Source organism: Clarias gariepinus, chromosome 1 (genome assembly GCF_024256425.1).
Source record: "Clarias gariepinus isolate MV-2021 ecotype Netherlands chromosome 1, CGAR_prim_01v2, whole genome shotgun sequence".
NCBI lineage: Eukaryota > Metazoa > Chordata > Actinopteri > Siluriformes > Clariidae > Clarias > Clarias gariepinus.
In genome coordinates this window covers 5571555-5587854 of record NC_071100.1, presented here as the reverse complement: position 1 = coordinate 5587854, position 16300 = coordinate 5571555, and positions in this window count along the sequence as shown.

Sequence of the window (16300 nt, the reverse complement as noted above, 5' to 3'; positions counted from 1 at the left end):
TAGTTACAATAAAGTATATTGTAAAACGATGATATAAACGTATGCTAGGTAACGTTACATTAACTTACGAAGAGAAAAAACGGATGCATGTTCGACTCTCTGTTCACTTTATCTTCCGTTCCCCCCTCCCACTGCTGAGGGTAGAGGTTAGGTTTAATGCAGTTTATATTGTTCATAGTTAGGCGTATAGCTGGCACTGAATTGTGACACTAATTGTAGCGGTTATATTAATTTTAAAGTGAAAGTTGTATCAACTAAGACACAGAATTTAAGTTTGGGAAAATAAGCCTGCTTAGAAACATTGTCACAGTGTTTAATAACAGTTTTTTAATCTATAATCCCACAGGACTAATTACAGACAGGTGTATATCAAGTACTTACCCTCAATATCAAGAATGCAGAACTATTAGACGCAGCAGTTCAAAACTCCACTTACAGCTGTCTGGAACCATGTGTTCACTTTAAGACATGATTGCCCCTGGATGTAGACTATTATAATTATATTTCATATATATTCAGACTAAAATATTGTTATATAATGACATTGTACAGATGGTGGCTATGGTGGAAATTATTTAAAGAAATCTGAGACTCAGTCTAAGTCACTATAAGAGCAGAAGATCTTATTAGAGAGACTATGCAGGATATCTCAGTCTCACACACACACGCACACACGGTGCATCTGTGAGAGAGCTACTTCCTCTTCTCTCACTCTGCTTATACATACTGACGATTACTAGTGTTCACACAAAGTGCATATGTTGCTGGACAGATGTTTCCTGTCCTTTTCAATAAAGCTGGGGTGTTGAAATTATGGGTCCCCCACCTTGTTAACTTCCCCTCTAAGGGGGACATGTTGCTCTAGCAGTCATCTTGCAAGCCCTCCTGTAATCACTATAACTGCTAAGTAGCACCTTAAATTTTGACATGTCCACACAAGCATTTCTTTACCATACTGTATAAGGTTACCCTTTACAGTTTTCTACCACATGGCTGACTTAAGATTTTTATAGGTAATTAACTTTATAATTATATGAATGTGATACACATTCAGTAGCCACTTCGTAAAAAAATTTGAGTTTTTATCTTTTCTCAAGCTAGAAATATGCAGTGCAGTACTCTATCTTGACACTATACAACAGCAGAGGAAATTAAACCCGGACACATCCAATCAGAAATGATATTGTGGCACATTTGTCACACTGTGCCAAATTGAGCAAGCAGATGTTCATAAAGCAGGTACAAATGTTGATAAAGCACAATAAAGAAAGTTCCCTTTCAAAAGCTACACTCAATGCTGCGTGAAAACGCTATGGAAACATCTTTTTGTGTTGCCGGTTGTGAATCATGTGTGTATCAAAGACGCAAAATTTTGGCATATACAGTTCCCATTTTCCCATTACAGGCATATCAAAAGTTTAAGACCACTTGAAAAATGGCAAAAATCATATTTTGCATGTTTTGGATTTTTTTGTGCATGCAATTTAATGAAAATAACCATTAAACTGAAACAGGCTGTTTTACAGCTAATCAAAATTTTAGGACCACATGCCTTTAAAAGACCAAATCTGTGCAAAGATGTGGATTCATTGTCATTTTCTGTCAGGTAGTCACACGTTCTGATGGCACAGGCAAAAAAACTCCCCCTATTTGAACGTATTCGGGTTGTTAAACTGCATAAGCAGGATCTCTCACAGCGCGCCATTCCTGCTGAGGTGGGACGCAGTAAGACAGTCATTTGGATATCCTTAAATGATCCTGAGGGTTATGAAACAAAAAAAAGTCAAGTGAAAGACCCCAAAAAATTTCACCAGAAACATTCCTTAGATCTTTTTGTCTCCAGCACATATTGTGGTTCGCGTGTGTGTGCAAGCAAAACAAAGAACAAAGAGTGTTTAACTCACTGATAAGATGGCCAAGTTTCAAACGAGATGTGCCTCCGTATAATATTGTAGCGTTTTTTCGCCGGAAAGAATGCTGGAGAGACGAGTGAGCTTATTTGCACACATGAGCAGCACATTCACACAGGAACCTACATCGAATTCAGCCTCAGCCTGAACCTGAGCACATTTCACACGTCACACACCCCCACACACACAAACAGGGCCGAAGCCACTAACCCAAACACCTTTCCCCAACACGGTGAACACACCGACATCCCCGCAAGGCATGCTGGTCGTCAGCCGCCGCCCTGCCCATGCCACACTGCCCTCACCCAAGCTGTGACCATCCCTGGTCACCATGACAAACTTTGTTTCGGAGGCGTGGAGGCGGTCGGCGCTGGCGGTGGGAACTTTGTCAGGTGAGGGATGAACGCGAACATTGTCCATTGGTCCGGCCTCCACAGAGTTCGATATTTCCTCGGTGTGCGGCTGGTAAGGCGCCAGACGGTCCCGGTGAAGCACAACTTGTGCCCTCCCTGCCTATCACACCCGGTAGAAGACATGGGAGAGCCGAGCAATTACCATGCAGGGGCCCACCCAGTGGGACATAAGCTTGGCTGAGAGCCCCCTCTTCCTTCCGGAGGAACACACCCATACCTGCTCTCCAGCAGCAAAATCTCACCTCTGGCTGTGAGTGTCCACGCCCATACGCCCCATAGATGCCCCCACTGAAGTCTTGCAGCGGTGCCCGCGAGCGCTGAGTGGGGCCCGTCTGCTTGGCGATGGGCGGATCACGGTTCAGCTGTGACACCGGCAAAGCCACTGCGGGTGAGGCAGTAACTCGGCTGCACGCTGGCTCAGACGGCTGATCACAGCTGGAGAGCCTGGAGGACTGCACAGGGAGAATGTTCAGCGTCGAAGGTTCTACATCGCCACGGCGCTCCACTCGCCCGCAGTACGGACCACGCGCTTTGCTGCCCGGCCGGCGAGGTAAAGCGCTGGTGTTAGCGCATAGGTTTCCCCCTCGGTCTGCTACCGGAAGCTTCGCCCCCCGAGTGTGTGCTACTAAGCTGTCTGGCTGTGGTTTGGGTCCTAGCAACCTGGCTACCCCGAAGTTACCACGCAAAGTTCCGCTAGACAAATTTAGCACCGCACCCCATCTCTCCAGAATGTCCAACTCCAAAATGCAGTCCTCCTTGACATTCCCCACAACGAACCCGTGGGAATAAGTTCGACCACCCACCTGGACTCACGCTGTGCAACACGCCCGTACCTTCACGTAGCCCCCAGCAATGGTGCGGATGTTGAAGGCAGGATCAGGCCGTCCGCAAACACGCTTGCTTTACCCTAGTAATCCAGAGCGCAGCAGCGAAACAGTGGAGCCGGTGTCCACGAGCGCCCGCAGTAAGACGCCGTCAGCACACAGTCGACGTAAAGCCCAGCGCGGCTTCCCAAGCGTCCTCCCGGCGCTAGTTTAGCGGCTGCTCGTGTACGCTGTCCCGTGCCTCGGCCTCGCCGCGAAACGTCGGAGAGTTGCTCGTTGCCTAGCCGCGACGGGTAGCCCTGTCCCCGGCTAGGTTCATGAACCGAGCACCACTGAGCTGCGGGCGGTCACTCGGCTCTTTCGCCGTGATTTACCGCCAATATGGGCTCGGCCTCGTGCAGCGGCAGGTCGCCTTGCCGGCTAACGGCGCACGGAGCTGTATCTTGCAACGCCGGAATTTTCTTGGTTGACGTGGTGTGCTCGCGCTAGCTCCGTCGGAAAAGCGCTTCGTCTGTCCGAGTAGTCGCTCCGCTACTCGGCGGTCTGCTTGGATTTTCAGAAGGTCCTCCGTTGTGCGCTCGAACCCGTTACTCTCCATCCCACTTCTGACACCAATGTAGCGTTTTTTCCGCCGGAAAGAATGCTGGAGAGACGAGTGAGCTTATTTGCTGCCCAATGCAATGGCTGGGAGTACTTTATTAGACACTCAGCATGTATGGCATGAGCAGCACATTCACACAGGAACCTACATCGAATTCAGCCTCAGCCTCAGCCTGAACCGGAGCACATTTCACACGTCACACACCCCCACACACACAAACAGGGCTGAAGCCACTAACCCAAACACCTTTACCCAACACGGTGAACACACCGACATCCCCGCAAGGCATGCTGGTCGTCAGCCGCCACCCCGCCCACGCCACAATATAATCCTATTAGATCTCTATTAGAGGGCGATCTCCATACTTTTTGTTTCCAGTGTTTGGGTGAAGATCACGCTCTGCAAGAAGAGTGTAAGCACTGTGACCCCTCCCCATAAAAGTGCTTCACGCACGTCTCGCTTTCCATTAAAAGAAAGCATGACCCACGGCATGGGGTTTACGTGCGTTTCTGGAAGAGGCGCACGAGACGGAGGTCTCCTCCTTTCTCTTGCGCTTTCTCCCAATTGGAAAGTTTATTCCTTGACCTCGCAAGCATGCCTCAGCGCTTCTCGTGATTGCGCAGGAGAGACCTCCTCCCTTGCTTCTGCAGGAATGGAAGTAGTTCCCTTAGAACCCCTCTATTGATGACAGAAAGTTTGAGGAGCTGCTTGAAGTAATTAACGCCGCAGGAGCAAATTTTCCCAAACGCTCTAAATTAAACGACAGACTTCTGTCGAGTAGCCGGCAGACGGAGCCTCAATGACGCTTTCTCCCTTTCTTTAGCGACCTCCACAGCGAGGTAACTCGCTCTTGGAGCAAGCCTTATTCATCCCATGTTTTCATGCCATCGACTTCGATTTATTCAAGTATTGTTGATGCGGAAGCGCAGGGTTATACAATAATATCTCAGATAGAAGAGACGCTTGCGGGCTATCTCTCTTAGAACATCATCTCCAGAAAATTAATAAATACAAAATTGAAATAAAAAAGCCCACAACTCTCTCAAGTATAAGGATCATGCATTCCTCCCTGATGCCCCCATCCAACAAAAAAAAAGGGTTCAGAAGGAGGCCGTTAACAGGTGCTTACCCCCTCGTAAAGACTGGGGTACGGCTCACCGTCCTTCACAAGCCGCCTCAATTAGGTCGGACCAGCGCACTTCATTAAGAACAAAGTGCCCTCCCTGGCCCCCCTTAGGAGGTCGGTGTTCATGCTCCGCCGCCACTGGTGTTTCGGGGAACACCGGTCTCCAATATGAGGTCTATCTGAAGTTTTAGAACTCGTGCCCCTTTCGGAGAAACTGACAGCGTGGAAGCTACTGCCAGGTGTATTTCCTTGGGTATTAGGGACTGTAGAAAGAGACGCGGGTCCTTCTATTTGGCCTAGCGCTGTCACTTGCAAATATACAAAATGCATCTGTATTTTGAATGACATAGGCAACTGGCTGATTCTGACTCAGTGGCAAAAGCTAACGCTCCAACATAGGCATGTCGTCCTAGCTCATCTTGATTCTTTAGGATTGAGACTCAACACCATAAAAGCGTTCTCTTTTCTGCTCAGAATACAACATATTTGGGTGTCATGTAGGATTCAATTACAATACAGGAACAGGTGTCTCCCGCGCGTGACTATTTTCCATCACCCTGAAGGAAACCAAGCTATGCCAAAAAGTGACTGTTCATCACTTTCAGGAGTTTTTAGGTCTCATGGCAGCTGCATCCACGGTAATACCTTTGGGCCTGCTGCACATGAGATCATTTTAGTCGTGGTTAAGGGCAAAGGCCACTTATCTCAGGGCCAATCCCTGGAGGGATTAAGGGTTACGCGCCAGAGGCTTCATACACTTTTCTATGTGGTTTAGACCTCAGTTTTTGACTTTAGGTCCAACTTTATGTGCGTTTTTGTCGTCGCGAGACGCTAATGACAGACGCTTCCCTCACGGGCTGGGGTAGGGTTTTAGATGGCCGTATAGCCCAAGGGAGCTGGATAAGCCATCTTCTCTCATGGCACATCAATTGCCCCGAACTGATGGCTTTATTTTTGCCCAGAAAAAAACTCCTCCAGCAGTTGAGGCTACGATGTCCTAGTGCAGGTGGACAACACTACGGTAGTCTTGTACATAATCGCCAGGGTGGACTGTGCTCGCGCCACTTGAATAAGCTAGCGCACCAGGTTCTGCTTGGGGTACAGGACGAGTTCCTGTCCCGCATGGCGATTTACATTTTAGCTAAAAGCCAACAAATATGGGTTACGCGCTAGGTGGCTTTGTACCCTTTCTATGTGGTTCAGACCCCGGTTTTGACTTTGGGTCCCACTTTATGTGCATTTTTGTCGTCGCTAGACGCTCATGACAGGCGCTTTCCTCACGGGATGGGGTGCGGTCTTAGATGGCTGTCCAGCCCAAGGGAGCTGGAGAGGCCATCTTCTCGCCTGGCACATCTATTGCCCCGAACTGATGGCTTTATTTGGCCCTGAAACACCTCCTTCAGCAGTTAAGTCTAAGATGTCCTAGTGAGGATGGACAAAATTAAGGTAGTCTTGTACTGTACATAATTGCCAGAAAGAGTTCCTGTCTCTTAAGGCGATTTATATTCCAGGGCATATGAAGTTGGCAGTCCTGGAACCTTCACGCACTAGAAGACATTATGCCCCCAAGGAGAGGGTAATTGAGGGTTTGAAAGTGGTGCATGGTGAAACATGTAGAACCAGCCAGCTGCCGAATTGTTTCAGTGCTGGAGTTCTGCAAGAAAGTTGTATTGGCCTTATGCCCTAGTACCCTCATAATGTACATAGCCGCTATTTCGCTTGTTATGTTCTGACTGATGGGTCTGGTTGACGCCCTTTTCAAACTATTAGAGTCAGTGCCTCTCTGGCTTCTGACCCTTAAGATGTTTTTTCTTATAGTTACTTCTTTCAAGAGATCTGCAGGCTCCTGTCCTGCCTAGACTTTGCCCCTGGGCTAGTCAGAGCTATTCTGCATCTCCACCCGAACTATTATCAGTCTTATCCATGCACCCAGTCTTTCTCGAAGCCTCTGTCCTCCGCCTTTACAGCTTTGGAGCAGGAAAGATTTTACTACTGTCTTCAGTACGCATTTCTCAGATTTACGTCCACCGCACTAGCCAGTGGCATAAGTCAGAGCAGCCTTTTTTATGCCAAATGCTATCACATCCGGTGAGAGATGCAATTGCCCTAGCCTACTAGGCGCGTGGTCACACTTCGCCTCTAGGACACAGGGCTCATTCATCCAGGGGGATTGCCTCATTTATTGCCCTGGCAAGAGGTGTTTTCCTGCAGGAAGTATGTGATGCGGCGGGTTGGTTCTCTCCGCACACATTTGTGAGATTTTATGCAACTCCGGGCTCACAGGTCCTCGAGTCAGCCTCCCAGAGCTAGCTCTGAGACCTCCTTGGCCTTTGGGCGCATACGCTACACAACTTTGGGGGTCCAGACACTTGCAGTGTGGCGGGGTTGGTATTCTCGTTCCCATAGCGTTTTCACGCAGCATCGAGTGTAGCTTTTGAAAGGGCATGTCTCGGGTTACTTTGCTGTGCTCCAATGCACTACTGATTGCGTGACTGGACGTCTTTTCAGACAAAATTGATCTAAGGAATGTTTCCGGCTCACTCTATTCTATTCATGTTCACTATTTATAACCTGCAGGTGGACTTAATCAGATGACGTCACCTGACTGAGGTTATTTATGCCATAATTTGGCGTGTTTGATACACACATGCTTCACAACCCGCAACACAGACAGATGGTTCCATAGCGCTTTCCTGCAGCATCTCGTTCCCGCTTTTTCTGGGAACAGGGTTACAGCAAAGTAACCCGAGATGTTTTTTTTTTTTTGTTTGTTTTGTGAAAAAAAAAATATTTAGCGATTGTTTGTGAAATAATTAATGAGGCACAACTATAACTCCATGAAAAGCATAAATAATATTTAAACTTTTGAAATTGTACTGCACAGCAATAAACAAACATGTAGATCACAGTAACCTGTGCGGTAAAGGCCAAAAATGATCTTGTTAGCGTTTTTAATCCCTGAAACGGAAAAGATGGCGAATACAGTCTTAAGAAATAATAATAATAATAATAATAATAATAATAATGCGAAATAATTATAATTTTATTCGCGTGATGTCAACTCACTCGCGTGAGTTACATCTATCTGAATAAAGCCAAACTGCATATGAAATGAATCAGCGCTGGTAGTGGTCCATTTATTCTTAAAAAAAAAAAAGTAAAATAAATCATGGGTAGTGTATATCAGTGATTAAAAAAAATCAGGGATTAAAAACACTAACAATGTTTTGGCCTTTACCGCGCTCTGTAGAATCTACTGTAAGTGGTACGTGCATAACCCCTCGCAGGCGGGTTTGTCTAAGCTGTTTTCACAGGGGTGGGGCTAAGAAAACACATCCCGATGGGGGAACCAACTTCGACCAGAAAACAGGAAAATCCACGGTAATCACTCTCTCTTGAGTATAGACAGGGCTGTCTCCTCATAATCTTTCTACCCCTGTTCTTTCTCAGGTTTCACTTTTATGCCAGGTCACATGAACTGACACGTCATCGGGATTTCCTCGCTTTGCAGCCGTGCATGCTTGCAAGAGCTCAACCCCGGAACCAAAACATCATCAATGGGACAAACTAAAACCTATCGTGGTCATTTCCCAATGCAGGTGTGCTTTATCAGCTCTTAGTTAATTCCCTTTATAAAATCACCCAATTATGTGACCGTGCAATAGGCATAACAGTGCAAAGTAATACAGTCCTTATGAGTGATATTACACAGCGTAAGCATATAATGTGGAGAAGATATTAATGGGCCTAAAATCGAAACTTGTTGAACACCAAACTTTCTTTTAGTATGCATACAATAAAAAAAATAGCACTTTGGTTGAACATGATTCAATAGAGTACAGTGGTTCCACATGATTACACCTTATTATCTTAACAACATTGGATTATGTTAAACCAGCTTGAAAGATTTGTTCATTTAACATGAACAGCTAACTTTGATTGAACATTACTCAAATATTTCTATTTAATCAGTTTAACTTGTTTTTTTTTGTTAAACATCAACTATTCTTCCTATACAAAATTTATTTCTTGACGTTAATCCTATATGTTTACATTGATTCCAATGAATCCTATTTAGTCATGTTACTACAACTAGATGTTAAACAATAATAAATAGCAGCCCTATTTTCCCATGCTTTAGTGACCCTTAAAGACAACTCCAGAGGCAGTAAATATGTAATACATCTTTTTTATTAGGTAACAACTTAACACAGGTGCCATACTTTTATAAAACACTAACAATCTAATTCACACACTCAAAAAAGAGAATATTATGGTCCAACAATACAAAAGACATACTGTACACAATATCCCAGATAGCACAGGTACGTTGCGGAGACGTCTGCTAAAGAGCGTATCATCTGGTAAACATCGTGTTTGTTTGTTTATAGTCGTATTTTGATCGTCTGTAGATCGCCTGTTTGAGCTGTTAAATGATACATCGTCTTTACATCTATACGACGTCTATACGTTGTATCTTTAACATCCGAAATTTGCTGGTATGTGGACGAGAAGCTGGAGCAACAGCTATGACTTGAATGATTTAAGGAGATTTTTTTTTTTTTAATTCTGATATTTTATTCGAACGTTTAGCACGTTGAGAGACGAACAGTACATTACTTTGTAGATGTAAATGCAGGTTCATGTTCTTTTTCCCATTTTCTTTCTTATACACTCAAAAAAGGAAGTTGGCTTCCTGTTACATGTACTAAAATGTAATATGGGTTTTGTACATAATAATTTAATGTTTCCAAGTTAAACATCAATAAGTAATTTTGTATTTGCATGAAATTCAACAACTTAACATGTATTAGATAGAATCATGTTGAGATAAACCAAAGAGATCTTGTCACTATGAAAAAATATCAGAGCAAACATCGCAAGAAGATATTGCGAGAAGAGAACACAGCGTGTTGAGAAGACAAACGTTTGGCGGGCGTGTGGAAAAGGTAAGCAGGAATTAATTCCCATCTTTCTGAATAGAAACGAAATACTGAACATAAATGTCACCTGCTGTTTAGCGATGTTTAGTCACGTTATTTTGGTTTAAGCTATTTCTTGTATTTTTAATCACACTTAAAATACCGACGGTTATATGAATGTGCTTAATCTCCGGTTCGGCTCTGGTTTCGCTCGGTTGTCATGAGTTGTGAAGCGAGAGGAACAACGTATAAATATTATTGATTTACTTAATTAAGTATCATAAATTTTAATTGAATATCTATCTCTATATTTTTTCACAGCAGTTTGTGACTGAAAAGTGTCCTGTCTGCATCTGACTTCAGGAGTTTTCTGACCAACTCTCCTGACTTTTTTATATTTACAAGTCATAACATACAATTATAAAGTACAAAACATTTCTGTTGGTGTTTATTTTTTTTTTTCTATGATTAATACTTATTTGTGGTGTTTTATGTTTAGTACATCTTTTCAAATTGAGCCCTTATTTGTAAGTTGTTGCTGGTGTAAAACAGGGTTTTTATTGAATATGAAATAAAAATCTCCATTTTATCCTGTTTGTCTTATGCTTCCTTCCTTCACAGAATTCTGTTGACCATGGTTAATTATAATTAACCGAGGGTATTTAATTAAAATAATAGGAGGCGGGAGTTTTAATGAATCAACGTCTATCCGACATGAATCAGACATTTGGCAGCTGTATGAACATCTGATTAACATTGTCTAAAGAGCGAATCAGGGATGTTTTAATTAATGTACATCTTAAATATGTAGGCTACATGTCGTTATAACATCTGGCAGGAACGTCTCAACTACATCTGCCAGATGAGCAAACGCCCTCTGACCTGAGAATTTTGTTTCCGGTGCCTTTTGGCAAACTCCAGGCGGGCTGTCATGTGCCTTTTATTAAGGAGTGGCTTCCGTCTGGCCATTCTACCATATAGGCCTGATTGGTGGATTGCTGCAGAGGTGGTTGTCCTCTGCAGCTCTGGTACCTCTGGGGGCCAGGGGTAGCTCAGTGGACGCATTGGACTACGGTTCGGAAGATCCCAGGTTTAAACCCCACAACCACCAAGTTGCCACTGTCGGGCCCTTGAGCAAGGCCCTTAATCCTCAACTGCTCAGATGTGTAATGAGATAAAAATGTAAGTCGATCTGGATAAGAGCGTCTGCCAAATGCCTAAATGTAAATGTAAATGTTGTCCTTCTGGAAGGTTCTCCTCTCTCCACAGAGGACCTCTGGAGCTCTGACAGAGTGACCATTGGGTTCTTGGTCACCTCCCTGACTAAGGCCCTTCTCCCCCGATCGCTCAGTTTAGATGGCTGGCCAGCTCTAGAAAAAGTCCTGGTGGTTTCAAACTTCTTCCACTTACGGATGATGGATGCCACTGTGCTTATTGGGACCTTTAAAGCAGCAGAATTTTTTTCTGTAACCTTCCCCAGATTTGCGCCTTGAGACAATCCTGTCTTGGAGGTCTACAGACAATTCCTTTAACTTCATGCTTGGTTTGTGCTCTGACATGAACTGTCAACTTTGGGTCCGTATATAGACAGGTGTGTGTGACAGCTTGAAATGTGTTTATATTTTGCAAAAATTATAGAGGCACTGTTAATCCAGATTGCCTTATAAGTGTTAGAATCGGTTAAAGCATTAATCCTGTGATTTAATTTTTCGTTGTTTATATTTTTATAAAGACTGTGATCATTTTATATAACATATCAGTATGTTTTGTGCACTTTATAGTTGTATAAATATAGCAGAATAGTTTTTCTAAGAGTTCATATAGTTAAATTTACTCTATGGTTTACTAAGAAAGCTAAAAAAATGTGAATTTTGCTTATTGACGATAACTAAAATGTCTCAGGGAAATATAGTATGTATGTGAGTATGTATTCTCCTACAACAATTGCAACCCTGTTAATTGCATTTCTGTGAATTGTTATATTTTTGAATATTCATTGCAGTAAACATACTGTTGAGGAAACATCACATATCACTCTTGTGATTATTTCTCCTCATTTCTACGGGCGCAACATTTTGGAGGCACCCCTGGGATTGCTGTTCAGATGTATGGTATCCATAAATTGGTTACTAAGGTCTGAGCAAGCTAAATGCCCTATACTACAACCCAGGTGGGTTGCAGCAAGGAAGGAGTTTTCATTCAAGGACGACTGGAGTTTGGTGGTTAAGTTCTTGTCACCTGAGACTGTCGTGGCAAATTTTGTTGTGTACTATGCCAAATTTCCAAAACAAAATCAATAACTACTCAAGCACTGAAATAGCAAAAGAGTTTATTGCAGCCAAAAGTAAATGGACAGCACTGGGCCAGCCAGACAAAAGACAAACAGACAAACTGCGAAGCTGTCTATCTCTCACCTCCTCTAACTTCCCTAATTTTACATGGTTTATATACCTTCATTTAACACTTACATCATTGTTTGCTTCTCCTTAAGTCAAGAAATCACTTAATATTTATTAGATGTAAGCCAATTTTGCCTAGGTTAGGTTGATGTAGCGCCTCCCAATTGTGTAATCTCCCTTTTTCCTTTTTTTTTTTCATCTCATATTTATTTAAGTCTGGGCCCAAGAAGTCTTATGCTTTCCCTTTTTTGGAGAAAATTTGGTTTGTTCCTTTTTCTTGACCAGACCATTGACCACCGCTGGTGACTTGAGGTTTTGTTGAAGCCGCAATCAATTTTTCTGAAATTTCCTCATCAAGATGTGTAAGTGTTCTATTTTCATAATTATATTTAATTTTTTATTATTCTCATCACAGTATATTTTGTCTTATTTGTTTTTAACTGTCCATTATATATTTTAGAGACTTTAGCTATTTTAGAGACATTTATAGAAACTATTTGTCTATTAGTACTTTAACATATGTTCTGGGTATTCATTTAGATTATGCTTATAACTAATTAATTTAACAGACTATTTTAATGATTTTTTCCTTTATATTTTAACTGAGATAAGCATTGAGGTATATTTAATCAGCTTAAATCTGATTAAAGTATTGAAATGACTTTAATCAGATTAATTCAATCAATTGACCATGTTTGTTAGTTAGTATTTAATTTTTGTTTACTTACTATTCCCATATTAGTGGGAATATAAGGTTAGTTTAAACAATCACATTATTCTGATCATTGCATGATTATTTGCCAGTTTTGAACTTACACTACTAAAATCAAGATTACGTGATTACATGTATACATATATATAAATTATTATTGTGTATATTACAATATTAGTTCAATTTGGTTACTGGTTGGTAAATCTGATCTTGTTTATCTGTTTTTCAAAGCAGAAGTCTGGCTTTTTTGCACTTTGTCCCAATTAAAGCAGAACCGAAAGTTTATTTTTATATTTTGGATCACTGCCTGCACTTTCTGAATTTTCCATTCCAATAAAGTTGCACAACTTCTTGCACTCTGTGTGTACGGGTTGTTCTTGGGTCACACTTTGCACATTTTCTTTAATTTACATTACCCAACCATCGTTAATCATCTTAAGCGTAAACGTAGTAAATATTATTAGTATTATTATTAAAGATTACAGGTTACTATTTTTCCTGATGTTAGTTTTCTTATCTTATTGCTCTATTATCTAACTCCTGCCTTCTGCCTGCATGTTTTTTTCACTTCCTCAATTTGTCGTGCAGGCTGCGAGGATTAAGGCCTCTTGAACTAAGGCCTTCTGGGTATTTGGTACCTTCCACTCAACTTCAATTATAGTTCAATAATTTTTTTCCACAAGACCAGACAGAGATCATCAGGTAGAGTAAAGACCATCCACTTCAGAGTCAACTGCTGCATAGGAAAGATTCTTGCCATCCTGTTAACATGACAAGCTGCAATTTTGTCTCTCAACAGCAACCATTCTGACATACCTTCATCTTCTAGCTCTGTCATCTCCTCTCTTTCAAGATACTTCAGGATGTGAGTCACCAAAGATATACTTGATGTCAGGACTTGCTCAATAACATTGAAACCTCATCACAAGTACTGGAACAGTCAGTTCTTTTGTTTGGTTAGATTCAGAAGCTAACCAGAAGGTTGTTTCAATCCATCCCAGGTAAGGCATTTTGGTCCCATTTGCTGCAGTCAACGTCAAACTATCAGGTGAGTCTAGAAACTCTCTGAAACATCTCTCATCCTTGTCTCTGGTAAGAATTCCTCTTTCCACTGTTCATCAATAATAGACACCTGAGAGCCTGTCTCCCATAAGGCTTGTAATATGTGGCCCCCAAGGTAACACTCAATAAGGTACTGCCTGCCTAGGGAGGTGATTCTGTGAGGGTGCTCGACGTTATTTTGCTCTGGCAGACTGTTAGCATATTTCTCTCTGCAGAGCAGGTTTTTACTCTCATCTGTCACATGCACACAGTCCTTCTGATGTTTAGTCCAATGCTGTTTTTGACATGATATGGAACAGTACAGTGCAGGATGAGCACTGTTTCAGTTTTTTCCATGTGGCTACACTGCCACAATTGGCACACTTCTGGGACTCTCTGTTAGCTAAGGTTAACACTCGTCCAACTGTGGTAACCATCTCCCGTTTAAACGGTCCTCTCTTGGTGGTCTGACCCCCCTAAATTTACAGCCAGCCTGAAAATGTTCTCCACTCCCACATCGATAGCAGTGCATACATCGTTCATCTGTTCCTGTCTGTTGGCCGACAAAACACCTCCTTGGGACACAAGATGAAGGGTGGTTGTCTTGGTGAGGTGCATACTGATGCTGCACTAAACCTGGGGCTGGGGGCAGGCCATGATGGCTGTAATGTTGTTGCTGTAAACTAGGTGGCTGGAGTCCTCTGCCTGGTCTCCCAACTGCAGATGGGGCATGAGGCTGATACTGGAACATGAGCTGCTGTAGTGTCTCTTAAATTTAGGCTATTTCTGCACTAAGGCCTTTTAGTGAATCTACACCTGTCTTAAGTTCAGCTAATTTTGTCATTATTTCAGTGGGTACCTTTGCCTTAGCCTCCTTTGCTAAACACTTAGGAGATGGAATTCCCTCTGGATAAACTACACTTGCAGTTGTAGCTAACTGTGTGGTGCTAAGTTTCTTTTTATTTCTCTTTTCTACTTCATTAGCACAGGCAATATTTAACCTCTCTAACAGGAGCTCATCTGAAATCCCAGTATCTAACAGAAGAGGCTGCATGTCTATTCTGATGCTGTCATTCTGCAGTCCAGTTAGTATTGTGTGTAGGGTCATACTTGAGCCCTGACTCTGACTCTTGTGATGCAAACAGCACCTTTTGTCTCAAATCCAAAACCTGCATCAGAAAGCTTTGGGGGTTCTCTTTACTATGTTGTGCTTCTAAAGCGAATTGCTTATAACGTTCGGTGGCACTTTTTTCTTGGAAATGTGAGCACAAGATATGTCTGAGTGTAGGGAGGGTAAGGTGAGGTTTCCCTTCTAAGTAGCTGTGCAACCGTAAACCTGGGGAGATGGCTTTGATTACAGCATCAACTATTTCAATCTCAGGATAACCTCTGCTTAGTCCGTTCTCTATCTGATGAGCCAAGCTGGAGGATGTCAGTTTATCTTTCTGGCCTGGCTCACCTATTTGCCCTGATATTTTAAAATCCTTACGCCAATATGGACTTGTCTGCTGTAGTTGAGTGTTAGGTGGAGTTAGGTAGTATATGTAATCAAAAAGCTATTTACACATGAGTGCTCAAATGTAAAGCAAACACAATTATTAATTCATTGTGTATATTTTACTTTATTCAGCCATTTAAGTTATATGAAAAATAACGTGCCTACCAGCCTACTATTATTTTCTGTTTAAATTTAAAGATTCCTGCGCATGTGTGCAAAAAGATGAAGTACAACAAAAATACAAAAGTAAATTATCTTTAATAGATAGTGGACCATTATAAATACCTGGGTGTTCATCTGAACAACAAACTGGACTGGACAGACAACACAGATGTAATTTTTAAACATTAGAGCAGACTTTTTCTGCTGAGAATACCAAGGGAGCAGTATTGAAGACATTTTTGGACTCTGTGTAGGTCTCAGAAATCTTTTATGGAGTTGTCTGCTGGTGCATTAGCATCTTTACTGCAGACAGGAAGAGGCTATACAAGCTGATAAGAAAGGCCAGTTCAGTTCTCGGGATTCCCCTTGACACTGTACAGGAGGTGGGAGAAAAGAGGATGGTAGCTAAGCTACTGTATCATCATTGCTAGAGAATGATCCTCGCCCACTGTATAAAACAGTTTCATTCCTAAGCAGCTCCTTTCAGTGGTGATATAGTTATTCCTGCCGGAGTCACTGCTTGCACCATGCGCTAAATATAATTTCAAACATAATATAATTTTTTACATTGTGTGACTGTGACCATACCAAACTGTTATCCCTCCTACTCTTTTACTCTCTCCTCTTCTCCCCTTCTTTCTCTCTTTTTAACTCTCATTGTCTCTCTGTTAAGATATACATGTCGCTCCTGA